We start from the raw sequence: 20,521 nt of genomic DNA, 5'->3' as shown, positions 1-20,521 counted from the left end.
AAAAAACATTAGGCAAGGGAGGCCCTGGGCACACAGATATTGGAGAACTTTGTAGAACCCTGCAACAGCTCCCCTACAAACAACAATCCCCGCACCGTAAACTCTGTGTTTCCCAGCGGGACTTTCTTGTACTTTTGACCCACACCCAGAAGCAGGGCCCAAAACTGCCCAGCTATTCTAAACCTTCCCATGGCTGTCTGTAACTAACCACTGTGGAATCCCTGAAGATTCGAGTCCTGCGTAAAGTCCTCACAAAGTTGGCCCATTGGCCTCTATTCTGGGCTCTTTGTCCCCATAGATTAAAGCTAGCCTGCCTTTTAGTGAAGGGGAGCATAAATGTAAGTGTGATGCACTTTGGGTTCCTACGTTTTTGTTGTGTCAACTGTTTTATTATTCATATTCCATACTGTATATACTTTTTCAAAGAAATACTTTTACAGATCTGCCAATTTCCCCAGGTTTAAGCGTGACTAAATTGTTCCACTCCCATTTTTTTGTCTTCAAACTGGGATTAATAGATTAATTCCATTAAAAAGACAAGTCTACAAGTCCCATAAAGCAAGAAAAAAGACTGAATGGTCCCAGCTAATCGCCTACGGATCTGGGAAATTTGCAGCTGGGCTCAGATTGGACAATGCTCTTTTTCAGCGGGACTTCAACACAGTGCACTCCAGGGCTCCCTTCCGCCACTTGACTTGGAGGAAAGACCTGGAACCTTCTTCAGACTTCTCTGGAGTCACAAGAACTTCACGCAGTAGCGCTGGGAAAGTATTATTTTTTGGAAGAGTGATAGAAAAGTACTAAATAGGAGGTGGTTACGGTAGCCAAGTATTTTTGGCAGCTTGGTGACGACCAGGTGTTTAGGGTCGCTGAGGAGCGGGGTGTGGAGCAGATGCTGCACTCTGGTTCCAGACCCTGTACCTCCCCCTCCGCCCGCTCGAAGTGGTTCCTTCCTCTCACTGTCGTCTGGACACTGAAGCCACTGCCGACCGACAGGGAGCGGACTACACGGGTGTGACCGCTCAACCTCCGAGGCTTTGACCCCTCTCTGAGGGCCCTCTCGGTCAAGCCCTCTTCACGGCCAGTCAGGTGAGGGACAGGCAGAGAGGGATTTCTAATGACTTTATGTTTATTACTTGTATGCATTGGGCGTGGCCGTGTGAGCTAGCTTGGTGGGTTAATGCATCTTCTACGCAGAATTATATGACACGTATGTGTCTGAAATGGAATCCATGTGGGCCAGACTCATATTTTTACCTTCCAAGTGGGAGAGGTTGAGTCGTTTAATAGTAGTAAGATTTACCTGAAATGCTACAACCATGGCAGAAAGCATATTATTAATAACGCGGGTGGCATTCTTTCTTCTTTTGCTTATCCCTTCCCCTGCTGTCGCTGGCGTCTCTCTTTGCTCATGTGACGTGTAAACCGAAGCTATAATGCTCGGCTGATATGAACTGATATGATTGGGTTTGGGCGGATATTGTCTCAATAACAACTCAGCATCTCGGAGGATTAGTCCATTGGAAAGACGTTCAGTTGATTGCTGCTGTCGTTGGTCTTGTTTGACAAATGTGTTTGTTCGGCTGTTCGAGAGCTATTGGCACCTGATTCTGTTGTATAAGATGTATTTTATCGCAATATTTTATAAATAACGCTATAGGTTTTATGTTGTCGCACAACCGGATATCTTAACGGGCTATGCTAAGTGAGGGTGCGGTGCAGGTGTATCCTTTGGATTCGTGGAAATGTATAGATACGCAGGGTTTTAAGTGAGCCGGGTCCTGCCGGTGCTGGTCACCAGCAATTCTAAAAAGCAGGTGCTGAGACGGGTCCCTATGGGGCTCTCCATTTTTGCCCTCATCCTCGGTGAAAAAAAAAATCTCAACTCTGCGGCAGTACCATCCTTCACTGCTTGTGATGTAACTTCAAAGAGACTCCCTATAGCTCTTTCACTGTCTCATCATTTTAGAACTGAAGCATTTTTAATATTATAAACAATGAAGCCATAAATGCTGCTTTTTTTTTTACAAAGCTGCCAAGTTCCGCAGGTCCATGAGTGGCGGCATCAGTCCAGGTTTTTTCCTTTGGATTCTGGGATTTGTAGTCCTGTTTTAATATGGAATATACAAGACTACAAGTCCCAGAATTCAAAGAAAAATACCTGGACTGGAGTAGCACCTCCCGCATTGACCTGGGAAGGTTGGCAGGGCAGTTTTCATCTTATGCAACTAACAACTATTGACAAAGCCAATAGACCTGGCTTGTTGTAGGTATAATGTTACTTGTTGTATTATATACTAGCAGCCCGTCCCGACGTTGTCCGGGTATGAATTGCTGCCGGACAGTAGTATATTGTTTTGTAGGATTTCGTTTTGATAGCATTTCTTATCTGTGACAGGCCTGTGAAATGCTCCGATTCACAGTGCACTGCTGATGCACTTAAGAGTGCGCGTTCAGTAGTGTGTGACCTCGAGTTTCCCTACGTTATTTTTCCTTGCAATATTATATAGCGCGAACCCGACAACATGGCATGAGCACAATTTACATTACAGAAGAACACATTCATTTGTGGTAGGCACGGGGAGACAAAGCGATTTGCCTGGAATCACAGGATGTTGAGCTGATGCCGAGATTCGAACGTAGCTCCCCAGCTCTAAAGTTCGCAATTCTAGAACTTGTGGCGGGAGGTGTGTCTAAAAGTGTATGTCGGTGCTGGCCATCAATGAGAGAGACCTGTGCATTTTCCAAATGGGTGGTGAAAAAATATGAGTATGTTGCTGGAGATGTGGGCCGCCGTGCCACCAATGTACTTACCGGGGGAGGGTAAACACCCATTTTCCGCAACTTTCTTTCCGCATACCATCACTCCGCATACTTTCATTAGGAAAGTACCATGACTCCGCAATGTCATTATAACGCATGGCATTACATTTTATATGCTTTTACCACGCATACATTTACAACGAAATTCGTTGTAAATGCATGAATGGTAAAAGCATGTTTTTTTTTGTAATGTTTGGATAAGGTAAGTATGGGTATAGGGGTATATGTTTTGGGGTACTGAGGTATATATTTTGGGGTGTTTTGGGTATTTTAAGGTTTCAGATAAAGTTTTGGGTTATTGGGTACAGAGGTAGTTTTAGGGTTTAGGGATAGGGATGGTTTTTGGGGTACAGGGGCATTTTTAGGATTCAGGGCTAGGTTTGGGTTTTGAGGTACAGGGTTATTTTTAGGGTTCAAGGCTAGGTTTGGGGTACAGGGGTGTTTTTTAGCTTCCTGCTTAACTGGATACGGCCTCTGAGCAGTTGGTTGATTTTTTAACTGACTTTTATGGTGAGGAGAATCCTCATCCCATCCCAAATTATTTTTATATATTGCTGGAGCCTGGGGTATAGGGGTATTTTTAGGGTTCAGGGGTAGGTTTGGGTTTTGGGGTACAGGGGTATTTAAGGGTTCAGGGCTAGGTTTGTATTTTGGGGTACAGGGGTGTTTTTAGGGTTCAGGGTTAGGTTTGGGTTTTGGGGTACAGGGGTATTTTAGGGTTCAGGGCTAGGCTTGGGTTTTGGGGTACAGGGTTATTTTTAGGGTTCAGAGCTAGGTTTGGGTTTTGGGGTACAGGGGTGTTTTTTAGCTTCCTGCTTAACTGGATGCGGCCTCTGAGCAGTTGGTTGATTATTTAACTGACTTTTATGGAGAGGAGAATCCTCATCCCACCCCAAATTATTTTTATATAATGCTGGAGCCTGGGCTACAGCCCATTTTCTGGCATATGTGTATTTTTTATGAATAGGAATATGATTAGAGAAGGCTGGCATAATGATCTCTTCGCCCATGTGGGCACTCCCTGACAAATTCAGGTGGCCAGTCTTTTTCAGCTACAAGGATGTCATAACCATTAGATAATTTTTCCCAAAAGAGTGCTTTTATCTTCCTAGTTATATCCCCCTCTATTCGGAGTGTTACTTCATATAACTTATGGGGTACACTAACTCTGGTGTTGGCAGTTTCAACCTGAATGCATTCATTCAGATCCACTGTCTCCAGATGATCTTTCAGGATCCTGTGAGCTATGGTGACCTCTGCTGGGCTGTCCAGCATTGTCTGGGCCCTCTCCCCGTTCTTTAGTTGTGTCCTCAAGATCCTCGGCATATCTGATTTTATTACTTGCTACCTTCTTTTTGGAGAATTGAGTTTTCTTATTTTTTGGAATGTGTTGATCGTCTTTGGACTTCACGCGTTCTTCTTTTTGATCTGATCGTCTTCTTTCGGATTTCGCGAGGAAGTCTGAAAGGTACGAGAGGATCTTGTATCAGTATCTTGATATCTATCAGGATTTCTTAAATTATCCCTATTTCTAAGGTTATATCTTTTTTCAGAGTGCTCCTTTTGGAGATATCTACCTCTGGACTGAGAGCGCTTCTCTTTAGGAAGTGACTGTCTACTATTTTCCCATTTCTTTTTAGTAGTAGTTAGATTGTTTTTGATAAAAACTTTTTCAGGATTTTCTGTTAGTTCAGGTTTTACAGGTTTCCCTCCCAAACTATCTCTTCCTAGTTCTTCATAGGATTTTTCAATAATTCTGGCAAGTTCATACGGTTGTTCAGTAATATCAAGTTCTTTTAATTTCTGGCGGATTGCCACTGATGCTGCTTCACCTTTAATGTTAGCTAATAAGATAGCTGAGACCTGTTTGAAATCTTTCAGTAATTTCATACCTAGATTCAAGGCCGGTTCTGGACCGTATTCATTTTGAATCTGTCTCAGAACGTCTGGTATTACCGCCATAGACGGGAGACCATGTGTTTTTGTGTAGATTGAAGCAAAGACTGTACCCAAGTGTCACAGTCCTCTACGTGTGGTGCAATCGCCATTGGTAAACAGATTGTTTGAATCCTGTGTTTCTCATGAGGTGTACTTTCGGGAAATACTGCCTCTATTTGAGTAATTTTCTGGGCTAACCAGAATGGAATTTGTTCCCTTTTTGCGGGCAACTTACCGATTACTGACTGTATAGTCTGTGGTGTGATTTTGTTTGTGTTCCCCTGATGAGGGGTGTGCTGTGGAATTCTTATAGCAGGTTGGACTGTTAAAGTCTGCATGACATATCGTACCCATTGTCTATGTATTTTAATTAATTGTTTTAGCTTAGCTAGCAGTTTGTCACAACAGAGGCTAGTAGACTAACCTTACAAAAGCCGGATACAGCAGGAGCGATGCAGGAGCTAGAGCTGGATACAGAATGAGCGATACAGAAGCTAGTTGCTCCCTTCCTCCTTAGCGGCCACACCCACGAACTTGTAAGCACACACTCGTCAGATGAGACCCCAACAGGGGAAGGGGGAAAAAGGGAGAAATAAACCAAAACACGGCGGCAGCCAGAAACCATCTACTGCTTGAGTTGAAGGAAGGTTAGACTTCACTCTAAGGTCTGTATCTGGAACCTTTAAATAAGAGACACAATAGACAAACATTAGACTTCCCCCCTATAACCCTGTGCTTGATAGGATATATATATATATATATATATATATATATATATATATATATATATATATATATATATATATATATATATATATATATATATATATATATATTATATATATATTTATATATATATATATATATAAACACTAGCAGCCCGTCCCAACGTTGTCCGGGTATGAATTGCTGCCGGCCAGTAGTATATTGTTTTGTAGGATTTCGTTTTGATAGCATTTCTTATCTGTGACAGACCTGTGAAACGCTCCGATTCACAGTGCACTGCTGATGCACTTTAGAGTGCGCGTTCAGTAGTGTGTGAACTCGAGTTTCCCTACTTTATTTTTCCTTGCAATATTATATAGCCCGAACTCGACAACATAGCATGAGCACAATTTACATTACAGAAGAACACATTTTTTTGTGGTAGGCACGGGTAGACAAAGCGATTTGCCTGGAATCACAGGATGTTGAGCTGATGCCGAGATTCGAACGTAGCTCCCCAGCTCTAAAGTTCGCAATTCTAGAATTTGTGGCGGGAGGTGTGTCTAAAAGTGTATGTCGGTGCTGGCCATCAATGAGAGAGACCTGTGCATTTTTCAAATGGGTGGTGAAAAAATATGAGTATGTTGCTGGAGATGTGGGCCACCAATGTACTTACCGGGGGAGGGTAAACACCCATTATTCCGCAACTCTCTTTCTGCATACCATCACTCCGCATACTTTCATTAGGAAAGTACCATGACTCTGCAATGCCATTATAACGCATGGCATTACATTTTATATGCTTTTACCATGCATACATTTACAACGAAATTCGTTGTAAATGCATGAATGGTAAAAGCATGTTTTTTAAAATGTTTGGATAAGGTAAGTATGGGTATAGGGGTATATGTTTTGGGGTACTGAGGTATATGTTTTGGGGTGTTTGGGTATTTTAAGGTTTCAGATATAGTTTTGGGTTATGGGGTACATAGGTAGTTTTAGGGTTTAGGGATAGGTATGGGTTTTGGGGTACAGGTTTTTTTAGGGTTCAGGGCTAGGTTTGGGTTTTGGGGTATAGGGGTATTTTTAGGGTTCAGGGGTAGGTTTGGGTTTTGGGTTACAGAGGTATTTTAAGGGTTCAGGGCTAGGTTTGGGTTTTGGGGTACAGGGGTATTTTAGGGTTCAGGGGTAGGTTTGGGTTTTGGGGTACATGGGTATTTTTAGGGTTCAGGGCTAGGTTTGGGTTTGGGGGTACAGGGGTATTTTTAGGGTTCAGGGGTAGGTTTGGATTTTGAGGAACAGGGGTATTTATAGGGTTCAGGGCTTGGTTTGGGTATTTGGGGTACAGGGTATATTTATAGGGTTAAGATGTATCGGGTGTTGTGATTGGTGCTGTGGTTCCTGAGATTACCCGCCTCAAATGTTTGGCTCTCTCTTTATTATATTAGTATAGATCTGGATGCAATGACAGAAGCAACAAAATACCAGTGGGGTGGCACACTATGCTAAGCACAGATTTTTAGTTTGCGAGCTTTTAAGCCACACATTGAATTACATCGGACACACCCCTTGGAGAGACCCCCCCCCCATCGTTTTTTTCCCACTTAAAGCCCTGCAGATACTACTTCTAAAAATCAGTCATTAAGACGCTTAGTTATAGGGAACACATTTAGTTGAGGTTAATAGCAATGATCCTGTTAAAAAATCAATAAGAACAATTGATGGGCAGAATACAGAACAATGTCATACATTCACCCCAGTACAGAGATCTGGGCCTAAATCCATTGTTTTGCTGCTCACCATGCCATTCCAGTTTGAACCCAGCCATATACAAATCAGCCTTGACCCTGTGCCCAATGGGAACAAATCCAGCCCCGTCCTGCCAATCCAGGTTCTCCCTGGACTGGAAACAAGCATCCTACGATGAGTTTCGGGGTTTCACCCCTCTTCAGACAGGATAGCTTGACTCCAGTGGCATGGTGAGCACGGGACCCACGTCTGGGCATACCCGTCCCATTTGGGGTGACAAATGCAAAAAGAACAATTGATGGACAGAATGCAGAAACATTTCATACATTCACCCCAGAGATATGGGCCTAAATCCATCGTTTTTTTGCTTACAATGCCTTTCCAGTTTGAAATCAGCCATATGCAAATCAGTCTTGACCCTGTTCCTTGTGGGAACAGTCCAGCCCAAACTACCAAGCCAGGTTTTAACCCAGATCTCTTGACTGTGGGTGAATGTATGATTTATTCAGCATTCAGTCCAACATTTGTTGTGCAGCACTTTTCACCCTAAGTGGCATGGGTATCCCCAGGCGTGGGTCCCTTGCTCGCTGTGCAACTGGATTCAAGCTAGCCTGGCTGATGAAGGGTAATACCCAGAAAAAGGTCCCAGGATGCTTGTTTCCGGTCCAGGGAGGATCTGGCTTGGCAGTTCTGTCTGGACTGTTCCCATGAGGCACAGGGTCAAGAATGATTTGCATATGGCTGGGTCTAAACTGGAGTGACATGGTGTGCCAAAGAACAATGGATTTAACCCAGATCTCTTGACTGGGGGTGAATGTATGATTTATTCAGCATTCCATCCATCATTTGTTGGCGTAGCACTTTTCACCCTAAGTGGGATGGGTATGCCCAGGCGTGGGTCCCTTGCTCATTGTGCCACTGGATTCAAGCTAGCCTGGCTGATGAAGGGTAATACCCAGAAACTGGTCCCAGGATGCTTGTTTCCGGTCTAGGGAGGATCTGGCTTGGCAGTTCGGTCTGGACTGTTCCCATGAGGCACACAGTCAAGACTGATTTGCATATGGCTGTGTCTAAACTGGGGTAGCATGGACAGCAAAAAAACTATGGATTTAACCCAGATATCTTGACTGGCGGCTAAATGTATGATTTATGCAGCATTCCACCCAGCCCTGTTAAAAAATCGGCATGGAACTTAAAAAAAAAGTACTCATTCATCTTTGTATTTCTACATACTAGAAAAAAAAGCATGGAAGAGGGGCGGGGCTAGGGAAGGGGGGGGGGGTCCCGGATGTCCTATTCAAACAGTTATTGCCCCTGCTTCAAGAAACAACCACTGAAACTTGGCATAAAGATTAACTAGGTTCAGTGGAACCCTCTTGTATGGAGTTGTGTAAATCCGTTGAGGGGTTGTTGAGAAAGACGAAAAACAAAATGAGTACACAACTAGGCCACTGGCTTCTAAATTGAACAGAACTAATATATTTTTGTCCCCTGGGCCATTCCGCAGTTTGTGAACCACCTTCCAGGTTACCAAAAAACATAGGAAGAGAAAAAAGAACAGTTGCAGTTATGTGGACACCGCTGGTGGTCACTTCATTCTGTATGCATGGGCATGTGTGATGACATATGGATGCACAGCTTTAAATGGGAGGGAACAAGTGGGATATCTCTAAAAGGGAGGTGGCCTATGTAGTTATAGGTGTGACTTACCACATAAACTACATATCTGTGATTCCTATAGTGTGCTACCCAACCAGTATTTTGGTGTCTCTCTGAGCGTTCTGCTATTTCATCCAGATTTAATAATTCCACAACTGACATACACCTAAATCCAGCCTGAATTTTTGGCGTAGTCAATGTTTGTCTTTGTGTGCTCTACAGAGAGTCCAGCAGTTTTATGACCATGTATTCTGAACTCCTTTTTGACCACTGACAGGCACTGAAAGAAACTTGCATTGCCTTCAGCCTCAACTCTAGACCTCTTGATCGTAGCTGTTATCAACAGATGGACTTGACTCATTTCAAAGCATGCCCTGTACAAGAGTAATATGCTAAACTAAAAAGAAAAACACACAACATCCTGGGAATAGCTAACAATCTACTGGGGCACAAGATTCAGTAAAACATGAAATATAAACAGGAACTAAATCACTGACATGGATTACATGAGAATTTATTACATTAATTGCTCAAAAATCGTCAGTGTTTTTCCCAGTAGAGTTGAGGACAAGAATATAGGGTCCAATAGGAACCTGTTTTAATGTCCGTTATAAAATGTTGATGAACACAACAGGGAAGATGAGGGTCCTAGGGGAAGTTTAAAGACCAAACATTGCTACCGCCCCTAACTTAACAATTACACCAACAAAAAGTAGCAATGGGTCAGAAAAAAGGGCAAACAACTAACTATGTATCTGTGCAAGAGAAGTGATCTCAACTAATAATATGAACTAGTGAAATCACGCCTAGGGTATTCCTTCTATGTGAAAAAATTCCCATCAGTCATCGACCGATACCGCCCTTCATCATCTGGGACCCTTCACACCATGAAGGTAAGATTGAATACCCACAGCAGAGTGGCAGATGTATAAGCCTAATCTGGCCTGTGAGGCCCAGTGATTGCTATGGTGTATGAGGGTGTAAGGTGACAGCTGTAAAGCAGTGCAAAGAACGTGGAGAAAACAATAAGTGAAAAAGTGTGTATTCAACAGATAAAATTGGATAGTGAAGGGGTAAAAGGCTTTAATGTGCACCTCTTCACTCCCAAACCAATAAAAGAGTGCGAAGATAGTAGTGTAAACAAATAACTACTATTGAGTGTGTTAGGTCAACATGTTTCTGCAGACTAGACGGAGCCAAAGGGTATCCTGCTGCTTCATCGGGACCGTTAACGCTACAGCTCAGTAACAAATATAAAAGGTTTTTTATCGCCCGAGTGTTATTTTCATCATCCGTCTCCTGACTTCTTTGTCCAAGGTGCACCAAATTGACCAAGGAACACGCGAACAGATACATAGAAAGAAAAACACACAACAATTAGTCATGGTTGGATTACTGGATCCAAGAATTTAAGAACCAGCAATCAAGCTTAAAGTAGATCATATGTCTACCTTGTGTCAATAAAGACACATATACTCATCATGTGCAAAGCGTACTGTCGCACTCACCTATGTGGCAGGAGAGAAAAACACCACTATACCTGGCCCCAGCTAAGGTAATGGGACACCGCTCTGGTGGACGAATAAAAAGAAGAAGAGGTTTTAGTATGGGACGTCAAAGTTGCCAAGTTGCCAAGTTCACACAACAGCTCATGGTACCAAATAGTGCGGGGACTAATCTTTTTGTTGGTACCAAGTTTACGTCAATGCTCATATCTAGATATCCTCCTGACCCTTGGAGTCAGAGGGTGATCTTATTCAATATAAGCATATAAATAATACCTCAGGTGCCTGTTAAGTTCGGCACATGTTTTGTCAAATGAAAAGCTACATCCATATATTTCTTGTCCATTCTCTTGAGTGTATAGTTTAGACTGAACCTACCCCCGTTAGTACATGTCTGGTAAGTTCTGTTTTAATGGACGCTGATATTACCGTCAGGCAGCCGGACCCCAGACCAAGTTTCTGTGCACACTATAGCCGTAGGCACCAACACACTGCCAAAAAGTTTCGAACATATGTCATTTACTTAGACTCAAGTGCCCCTTACATAAACTTGCTGCAATTATTCTTAGGTTCCTGTCTAACTCATCTGTGCACTGCAGCAGGGGGCGCCCAGTACATCTGGTATCCTAAAAACGCTGCCAGGCTATAGATCTTTGGATTGGTCTGTGGCAAATGGCCAGGCCAGGATATGTATGTCAAGGCTGATAAATATCAATAAGACACTCAAAGAGAAGTGTAGGCCACATATGAAGCTGCCTCCAAGGTACACGCAGAAAGAAGGATCAAGCCGCAGACAAACGCCCTCACACAGGGTGTGCCATACAGACAGAAAATGGCAATGTACCTGGAAAAGGTGTGCGAAGCTCACCACTAGCCAAGTGATAGTGGTTGTGTAGAATGGACTGCCAGACACCACCACCAGCAAGATTTGGACAAGGAGGAAAATAATGTGTGTTTGTGGATGTGATGGCCATATGTGAAGAGTAAGGAACGCCCATGTGGTTTTGGGAAGGGCTACATGCAGGATATGATTAAAGGACATGCCCTTTGCCCATTGCTCCCCAAAACACTGCTGAAGACTGTGCCATGCACGCACCATGAGCAAAAGAACATGGCACAAAGGCCTTGCTAGGTAGACAGGCCACACTGAAAGTCTCCCCAGTGGGGGTCGGGCAGAGGAGCTAGGGACCGAAGGGACCAGGATGCATGGCATGGTTGGCACCCTAATCATTCTGGGAGAAGAGGCTCTGGGAACAGAACAAAGATATGCTTCTGCAAGTGCCAGAGCCCACTGTGCACGACCAAATTGTTCTTCAGGGTTTGTAGGGGAGGAGGCACTGGTGGTGAAATACTGGCATCTGGGGCATAGGTATTGGGTTTAAGTTGTGGCTGGAGGCAATGCCCTAAGCCCAGTAAGAGTACTGGACTTGGAGAAAGCCCATGCCCAGTAACACATGCATCATGGGTAATGGGACGAGGTATGGCAGAATACCTTGGGTCCAATGTCCCTTGCCCACTGGGCAAGGTTGTTGAGTGGGTACTGGGAACAGGTATGTCCAAAGGTCAAGCTCTGTGCAAATTTCCCGGTATATATTGCCACAGGCCATACCCACAGATAGTGGAGCAAAATAACGGGGCAAAGGGTGTTCTTAAGACCACACCCCCTGCAGCCATGCCAACTGGTGGCTGAGTGATCCAAGTGAAATAAAGTAATTAGTTAAAGTATATAATTACATACCTCCAAAAATTCACTGACTAACCAATTGCAGGAAATGTGTTATGTCTATTTAGTCCCCCTTGATTTTTCACATTTAACTACCCGTTTGTTGCACTTTTACTGTGCGCAAATCTCACCACCTAAGTCTCACCACTGTAAATTCACTGTAAGTGTACTGAAGTTGATAACCAACACTGACAAGGTTACTGCTGTGCAGCTGGGATATGAGGTTATGGGCAAATAACACATGAACACTTGAACTCCTCATGGCACTGTAAAATGTACCATAGCTCCCAGGCTCGGTTCATATTCAGATTACAGGCTTTTGCCCCCCTCACTGACCAACTAAATCACTCTGCTCTCCAGAAGGAGGACAAAAGGCCTCCGAGAACTATAGAGTCATTAACAGTGCTTGACCCAGTTTCTGATATAGGAAAGGGTGAGGAGAAAATCTACATCTGTTAATTAGTTTGTCACCCTCTACCTTGGTTGGGACAGCCCAGGCCCTCAGATACAAAGGAGGAGAGCTAGACCTTTGGAGCATACCAGGAGGCCTTTGAAGGTTTGGTGGGAAAAAGATGAGGCGGATGTGTCAGCTAGGGGTGGAGCTGAGGCTCGCAGGAAAGCTCTTTCCACAAGAAACTTGAAGGCACCATATTGGAAAGCTGGGCAGGAGGTTTGGAATAGAGGTGGAGTGATAATGTACCACCCTCATCAGGGGTGCCTAGCTTTTAGAACTTTCCACCCCCACTTAAAAATCACTGCACTATGGATGAGACAGATGAAAAGATACGGGACGAGGGAGAGACAGCGGCAAAATGATGGTAACCTGGAAGGAGATGCCACCTGATGCCCTTGCTAGGAACCATTTTTTTCTTGTTATATTCAGTCACCCTGGTTCCGAAGTGAGCAGGGTTCCCTTGTTCTCCCCTTCCGGCCATTGCAAGGATGGGCTGAAAGACTTTAACTCCATCTGACCATGAGCTCTAAGATAGGTCTCTCCATTGGCAGTGGTGCTGGTCCCCTTCTGCCCCCTGAGGCACAGTTGGGGAATGGACCTTCTTAATGATTCCCTTGAAATGTCTGTGGATCGGACCTTCATTTCGCTGACACACAGGTGCCCTGCAAGTAACCATGAGGCTAGGGGGGTTGGGGGGAGGAGATGGGGGTGGCAGGGAACGAGTTTTGCTTGTCTGCCGTGCAAGATGCTGACACAAGTAGAAGAAGAGCCCTGGGAGCCAGACAGAGGACATGTCTGGCACAGGGAACTAGGAAACCCTGTTCCCCATAAAAAGTGCCCTTTAACACCTCCCATGCTTGTGACGGAACCATTCCATCACGAGCCTCGGGTGGGCTGTGCTGGTGACGGAACGGATCCGTCATGGCCCCCTCGCCGCGCCTGCGCGGTGCGAATTCCGCGCCTGCGCTGGACGTTCTGAAGAGCGGGCGGGGCCATGACGGAACCGTTCTGTCACAAGCACAGCTCACCCGCGGACCGTGACGGAGCAGTTCCGTCACGAGCATGGGACCGCCGCGTGGCCCCGCCTCCCCCTTAGCGCTGCGGCGGAATAGCCGCCGCAGCGAAGGGGTTAAAGGGCAGGAAGCCTGAAAGAAATGCTCCTGGTGGCTAGGGCTGGCCACCTGGAGCAAAACAATCCCAAGAACTTTGGAATTGGCCCTGCCGAGCCTGAGATACTGCTGGTTCCCCGGGGGACCGGGCTTACCATGAAGTTACTGCCGCTTTATTGCAAGTTCTTTATTTCCCTCCAGGGAGGGCCAAGCCCCCAGGGTCAGCACAACCTGAAATTGTTAATTCTGATGGGGACAAGGCATATTTGGCGTGCCTTCTCAGAGCCAACTTATGGCCCCATAGACCCCATCCCTTAGGGCCGATGCATAGGAAACCGTCACGGGACCCCATCCTCCCGGGCCCCAAGAATTGGAACATTGAGGCTCACCGGGCAGTTTGGAGCTCTGGTATTGTGACTAATGTTTCTTTTGCCCCCTATGCTTGTTTCTGAAGAGCACCAGTCAGCTGTTCCCACCTGCATCCATGTTGGCAGGAAAATAACAAAGCTGACTCCTGTGCCAGCCCTTTGAGAGCACTGCACTGGTACAGGGAGCTGCCTGAGCAATGTGGTAGTGGACACCCCACGCTGCCCCACCCAAAAGAAAAGCGAAAAGGCATGTTGGTGCTCCAAGTGGCATTTGGTCACTTGTGAAAAATGGACAACTTGGCACAAGGCCAATTTACTAAAAGAAATAGCATCCCTGCCCTCAGTGAAAGCTGTTTGTTCAAAATATTCATGCCCGGGACAATGGAGCCTTTGCAAAGGGCTATAATTTGCATATTGCTCCTTTGTGTGGCAGCGCTCGAAGTGCAGGGTCACCACCAAAGTTACCAGTACATCCTTAGGAGGCTGCCTAAAGTGCAGCAGCTCCTCCCAGAAAAGTCCCTAAAAGTGACTCTTAGTCTCCCAGGGGGTTGCCTTTATGACCCTGGAAGAGGCTTTTCATTGTTTCAATCATTCCTGCATCTTGAGCTTTTGCCTATAAGCTTCGGAGCTTGGGGATCTCTATTGGTAGGTCCTAAGGCTGCATCTGGGATACATGGTTTTCAAGCCAATGCTTTAGCGGTTGGCAATGCAAGGTTTTACAGTATATTAGAACATTGGAACGTTGGAAGCTCTATTGAAAACAATGGAGTTCGTAGCAGGGCTATTCCGGCTATTAAAGTCCAGCTGCCTTGTTAAAGTCCCTCACCTTCAGCTCGGGCCTTTAATAGCCGGTATAGCCCACTACGGCAGGCTATAAGGCTATAGTAAATGCTATTTACTGGTGGGACTACCCCCATAGACTTCAATGGTGGGTCATAATATGGACTGCATATTGGGACTGTCTTCATTGACTTCAGTGGTGGTACATTAGTGATTTATAACATGTGGCTACTTTATTGATGTGGTGACACCATGGCAAAGCCATTAAGCCTGCTTTATTGATAATTACACTCTTTTATTTTGTGATGTTGCATCTAATATCGATAGGGGATACTGTTGTTATAAGGTTTAGGACCCACTCGAGGAGTAAAGTGATATGAGGGTGTCACCAAAGGTATTTCGACTTACCTGATTGTACGTATTTGTTATTTAATGTGTACCATTTAGTATGCATGTTTTTAAAGTATTTTTCCTTTTTAAAAGAAAATGCACAGACTGAACAATAATTTATTGAGTTTCATTGTTGTGTACCAGAGAGGTGGGGTTACTAGTCCACACACCCTCCTTTGAGTAGACATTTGACTGCTCTGCTTTGCTACCCCGAGAAAGTCAAGAGCTACAATTGGGTACTTAATTTCTAGTATAAAGACAATTGGGGACTTATTACTTGTGAAGGACTCACATGCTTCACAACTAATAATCAATGTCTTGCACCGATGTTACAGTTTTGTACTAAAATCAGTAACTTAATAGTGCAGTGGGATCATTAAGGTTACATCACAAACCATAACCAGATTTCAGTTGATTTTAGGTTTTAAATTATAACCATTATATCCCTTCAACTGAAACTTATAAAGGTATATTTAAATTAAGAAAGAAAAAGTTTACTTTAAATCTCATGAGCTAGGCATAACTGCATAACCTATCTGAAATGACAACGAAAGTTTCCTTACAAAATAATGTTTAGTTACATCTTTATTATATAAATGTTTACTTATGCACAACCCTGGCTGTGGATTTTGGAACACTCTGCAGTAATAATAATAGACGTTTGTGACAGTGGAGAACTATGTAAACCAAAATAACTCTGTAGGAATGTGAAAGTTGTATTAAGTAGGTAGCACATGAGTAGTGCAGTGTACTAGTTGTTGTGAAATATAAACAAATAGGACAACCAAATGTTCTGGTAAAAAAAAAATGTTATTTATAATGTAGCACTTTAAACTTGGAAGATCCATTACTTTATTATGGAAAGCCTCACCACTGGCTTAGTGGAGCAAGGCCATGATGTACTGCTCTGAAGAGTAAAGTGCAGCGTTACATAGGGAGGAAAAGAGAGAACTAGGAAAACAGCTGATTGCCCGGCAAAGGGATCAATTGGTGCTAACTCTTAGGGCCGCAATAAAGGTGATGACATGCCAAGTGAAGTCATTGCTGGAATACTATAACATTTTTGCTAAAAACGACTGGAAGGAATCTCGGAGATTTGAAATGATTATTGCATTGCTTATGAAGTTGATACACGAATCCTGGTTTGCTAAGATATGCATGCATACTGGTGGTACAAAGTGCTAGAAAGAAGCAACTATTTGAAAGTTGAAAAACAATAAAAAGTCTTTTTTTAAAGAAAAGGGGCAGACTGGGGGCCTGATTTAGATTCGGTCAGACCATAAGTTTATCCCCGACAGAGCTCAGTTGAGTCTCACAACAGATTAATTTCTCCGATGACCTAATGGAGTGATATCTGTCGGAGGAAGGCCTGCCATATTTAGGCTGGATGGTGCAATGTTTTTTTTTTGTCCATATCCGTCAAGAAAAATGTGGAAGTGAGGCACATTAAAAAAGAATGACCCTACTTTTTGGATTTGGGATTTTTTTTTTCTGAAACAAACTCCTGCTTTGAGTGCTTGTTTCAGAAAGACAAAAACTTTAAAAAAGTTTGGTGAATGAGCATTAAAACTGACAGCGGCTGTTCACCAAACACTGTGTACCTTGAATGGTCCCACCATCATGGCCGTTCTCTTCAAGGTACAGAAGTGACTGCTGGGTCAGCAGTCATCTCTAAATCTGCCAGATAGTAGTCTCTCAGGATGGCAGAGGTAATTTCCTCCACTCCACCTTCCTGACAGATTTAGTACCATCTGTTAAATCTTAAATCAGGCCTCATGAGTTGAATTTAAAATAAGCAGGAGCTAGATGGATTAACACATTAGTACAGTGGTTGAAATGGGGCATAATGCAGGTAATGGATTTAACTTTATCTTATGGCATGAATGAAAAAGGTATGAACACCCAATCACTTCTTTTGAGAGTACTGATATTTAGTATTAGATTAGATGTAGTAGTGATTTAAAGGGTTTATTAAGATCTGCCTGTTGTGGGTTGTCTTTGTGTAAAAAATAGACACTGACTGATATTCAATAGACTGGTTCTTAGAAGTATATAAATGGATTGTTTCAGAATTGGCATGAGACCTTCTAATTCATTTGTTGTACAGCCCTGCTTGTTCCATTGGAAAGTTACCTGGATTGGATAAAGGGAATACTCCCATCACTGACTTGTGCACATGATAAGACTTGCACTTCAAAACCTGCTTCTCTGAACATTCCTGAACCTGGGAAGTACACCAAGAAGAAAAACGATGTGGCCAACTGCTGGCAGAGAAAATTGAAAGACTCCTGACTTCTGTTGGCTCCCCTGTATTCTAATTCCCCTCTAAAGTTCAAGGGTTTGGCCTTCTATTCTATTACACGAACTTAAAAGATAGAAGGGCTGCTCTGAAAAAGGCCCTTCTGACCATGTAGGACTTTATCCATAGAAAACGCTGGCTAGAGAGAGAGAGATATGTTGTGTGGATGCCTATTGTGAAGATCTAATAGCCTTGGAAGAGGAAGAACATGGATGACTTTCTCATACATTAAGAAACTTTCAGCATTTTTTTCAACCTCTGGGAGACCTGGCATGGTGTTGAGATTAAACGAGATTGGGTGCACCCTTTGTGGGCAAGCTTTCCTGGTTTGTTCCATTCTGAAAGAAAAACATTTCAGCATGATCTTCCAGGGAAAGCATCCAGCCTTGTGGAGCTCTGTCTAGCTTCAGCATACAGCTATGCACTGCATGAGAATTTTGAGAACCTATAAAACAACTGAAGTTAAAACTTGGGACCAGGTGTAGTGACAAAGATACCCCAGCCGCGAAATTATGTCATTGCCTACAAAATCGTGCTTTGTATCTATTGGAGCATTAGGCACCTAAACTAAAGCCCAACACCAATTTATCCAATCTCGAGGGTCCTTTCCTGGCTCAAGTATCTTACATTGTACAATTGGAGTATTATGAGAACCAGAAACGTAACAACGTCCCAATATAGACACTTCGACCAGTGTGACTCGCTATATTTACCGATGCTTATTTGATTTTGGTCTACTTGGAATTATTCGTAGGTCTCATTGACTTTCAGTTGGCACTTCCCCATTTCCTAACACTTGCTGCCTTAAAAACTTTAAAAGTCTATATCTCACGTTCCCCTTATGTGATATTATCACATTTTGTGCTTGTTTATTTTTTTCTTGATTACCATATTATTTTGGAAATGTTATTGCGTTCTTAACTTTATTATAGTTTGAAGCTGCATGAATTTACTATGCATTTTTCTGGGAAATTGAATGTTGCGTTTGGCATCGCTGCCATCAGTTGGGCTGTTACCCGGGTTAAAATTACTTAAAAAACAGAAGACAAGAGGCGTTTGGCAAAACAGGAACAGTTTCATTTAAATAAACAAACCGGCCTGGAAGGTAGTTACAGACACGAGGTCTGAGGACTGTCTCAATTTACATTGGGTTCACATTGGTCTTATATATAATGTTACATCAAGCCATAAACATATCCGGCGTACAATATATGGTGAGGAATGTTGGTTGCTTCCTTAGAGTCATAAATTAATGGTCAATGGTTACTACAGGAGGGTCTCGACTATGCTTGTCAGTTTGGCCAGTGGTGAATGTGCCCCGAATGGGGAGCGCGTGATCACTACGTGTGCTAGGTCCTGATTGGCTATGTGTTCCTAACTCATGTGGCATCTAAATGTATGGCATTTTCTGAAGCGTGCGTTCCCCCTCGGGACATGTGTGCTTTATTGGGGGCAATCTCCACTGACCATTGTGATGTCACTGAACCTATCTGTGGGATTGATCAAGAGTTTCCTGCCCGCGTGTTTGCCTGCCAGCTATGAACCCTCCCACTTGAGACCCATCAATCAGTAATCCCAGGATGAGGTCGAAGGGCCTGCCTGACTACATACTTGCGTGTCAAGGTAGATGCCGAGTTCAGGACTTGTGACTCTATTGAAAAGGACGATAGTTCATTTGTGTCGATAAACACATTGATAGTCATATTAACAGAGCAGACAATCTTTTACAACCGTGTTGGGACCTAAGCAGTATGTGATTTTCAACTTGGTCAAAGCACACCCTCCCAAATTAATAATCCACATTCTGACAATAATGTTCAATATCTAAAGGAGATAGCTGTACATGTAAAAATCAGAGGGGAAATGTTTATGTATAAAATTGTCATATTAATCATTCATTTTGTAGATGTAGTTATTGAAATAGTATAGGTGCAAAGAACAATGTAGCAGTTATTTTAAATTGAATAGTAACCCTTGTAGATACACCACAATAAAACAATAATTGGCAACTGCAAAACTCTGTCTAGCACTTATTTATGGAAAGTCACTTCTCTTAAGTAAACCTGGTGAGAGAAACTGTCATTATTTACAGCAGGAAGCAGAGCTGCGCTTTCTTACAAACACCCAAAGTTCAGAGCTAGCTTCAGATGCTTTTCTGAGCCTTCTGTTTTATAGGCCGCTTGTTCTAGGATTAAGAAACATCTGCTGACACTTACCTAATCCCAGCCCTAGAGTCCATTAAACATAATGTATTGCAGTAGTTCATGTCCAAGAGCCAATAAGAAGTGGTACCTATGACCTCAATAGCTATCTGTAAGAAAGGGTTTTTTAGTGAAGGGAATGGGTGCTCTGCTGAAGTGGACGCAAAGGTTGTAGAAAGGATATTGGTAGTTAGTGTTGGTGCACACAGGTGGGGGGATAAGCCCTCTAACCCCTCGAATGCTTGTGTTCAAAGAACATACGTATACAAAACAGAAAGCAAAAGCCTAATGCACACAACCAAGGAGTATCAAAATTGAGTAGTTGTCTCTTGCACTATTCTGTGTCAAGTGGACACAATTACACACAGTAATACATATGTTGGCAACAGAGAAACCACAGTGTCTTTAGAACAAGTCTTCTTTAATGTTCTTTGTACACTGTGCACTGTGCCACTGGAACTAAGCTATCCCTGGCTGATGAGCCCAAAACCTGTCCTGGTTTGCAGGTGTTCTGGTTCGGGGGTTGCAGTGGCAGTTCGGTCAGGAGTGTTCCTATTGAGGAGGGTTAAGACTGATTTGCCTATGGCTCGGTCCAAACTGAGGTGGCATAGAGAGCAAAAGAACGATGGCTTGGAATGCTTCCTCGGGGAATTGCAGGTAATTAGACAAACTGCAAGCATTCCACCCCTCAGCTTTTGTATGTTTAATGTAACGTCCGTCATAAGTGGCAAGGGTATGCCCAGACTTTGGTCCAATGCTCCTTGTGCCACCGGAGCCGAGCTATACCCGACTGATAAGCCCTAATCAGGGCAAAACTG

The 20,521-nt window shown here is 43.6% G+C and overlaps 1 protein-coding gene across 1 annotated transcript in view; it reads left to right on the top strand.

Moving 5' to 3' along the window:
• Positions 1-782: 782 nt before the first annotated feature.
• LOC147683193 (uncharacterized) overlaps positions 783-20,521 on the top strand; it is a 502,788-nt gene continuing 483,049 nt past the window's right edge. Inside the window, exon 1 of the mRNA XM_086942506.1 lies at positions 783-1,089. The gene's annotated coding sequence lies outside the window, so the exon portion shown is untranslated. The remainder of the gene's footprint in view (positions 1,090-20,521) is intronic.

The sequence above is a fragment of the Lissotriton vulgaris genome, chromosome 11, assembly GCF_964263255.1.
Source record: "Lissotriton vulgaris chromosome 11, aLisVul1.2, whole genome shotgun sequence".
Taxonomy (NCBI): Eukaryota; Metazoa; Chordata; class Amphibia; order Caudata; family Salamandridae; genus Lissotriton; species Lissotriton vulgaris.
Note: the sequence above shows the minus strand (reverse complement) of the source record. Positions and strands in the feature narration are given on the sequence as shown.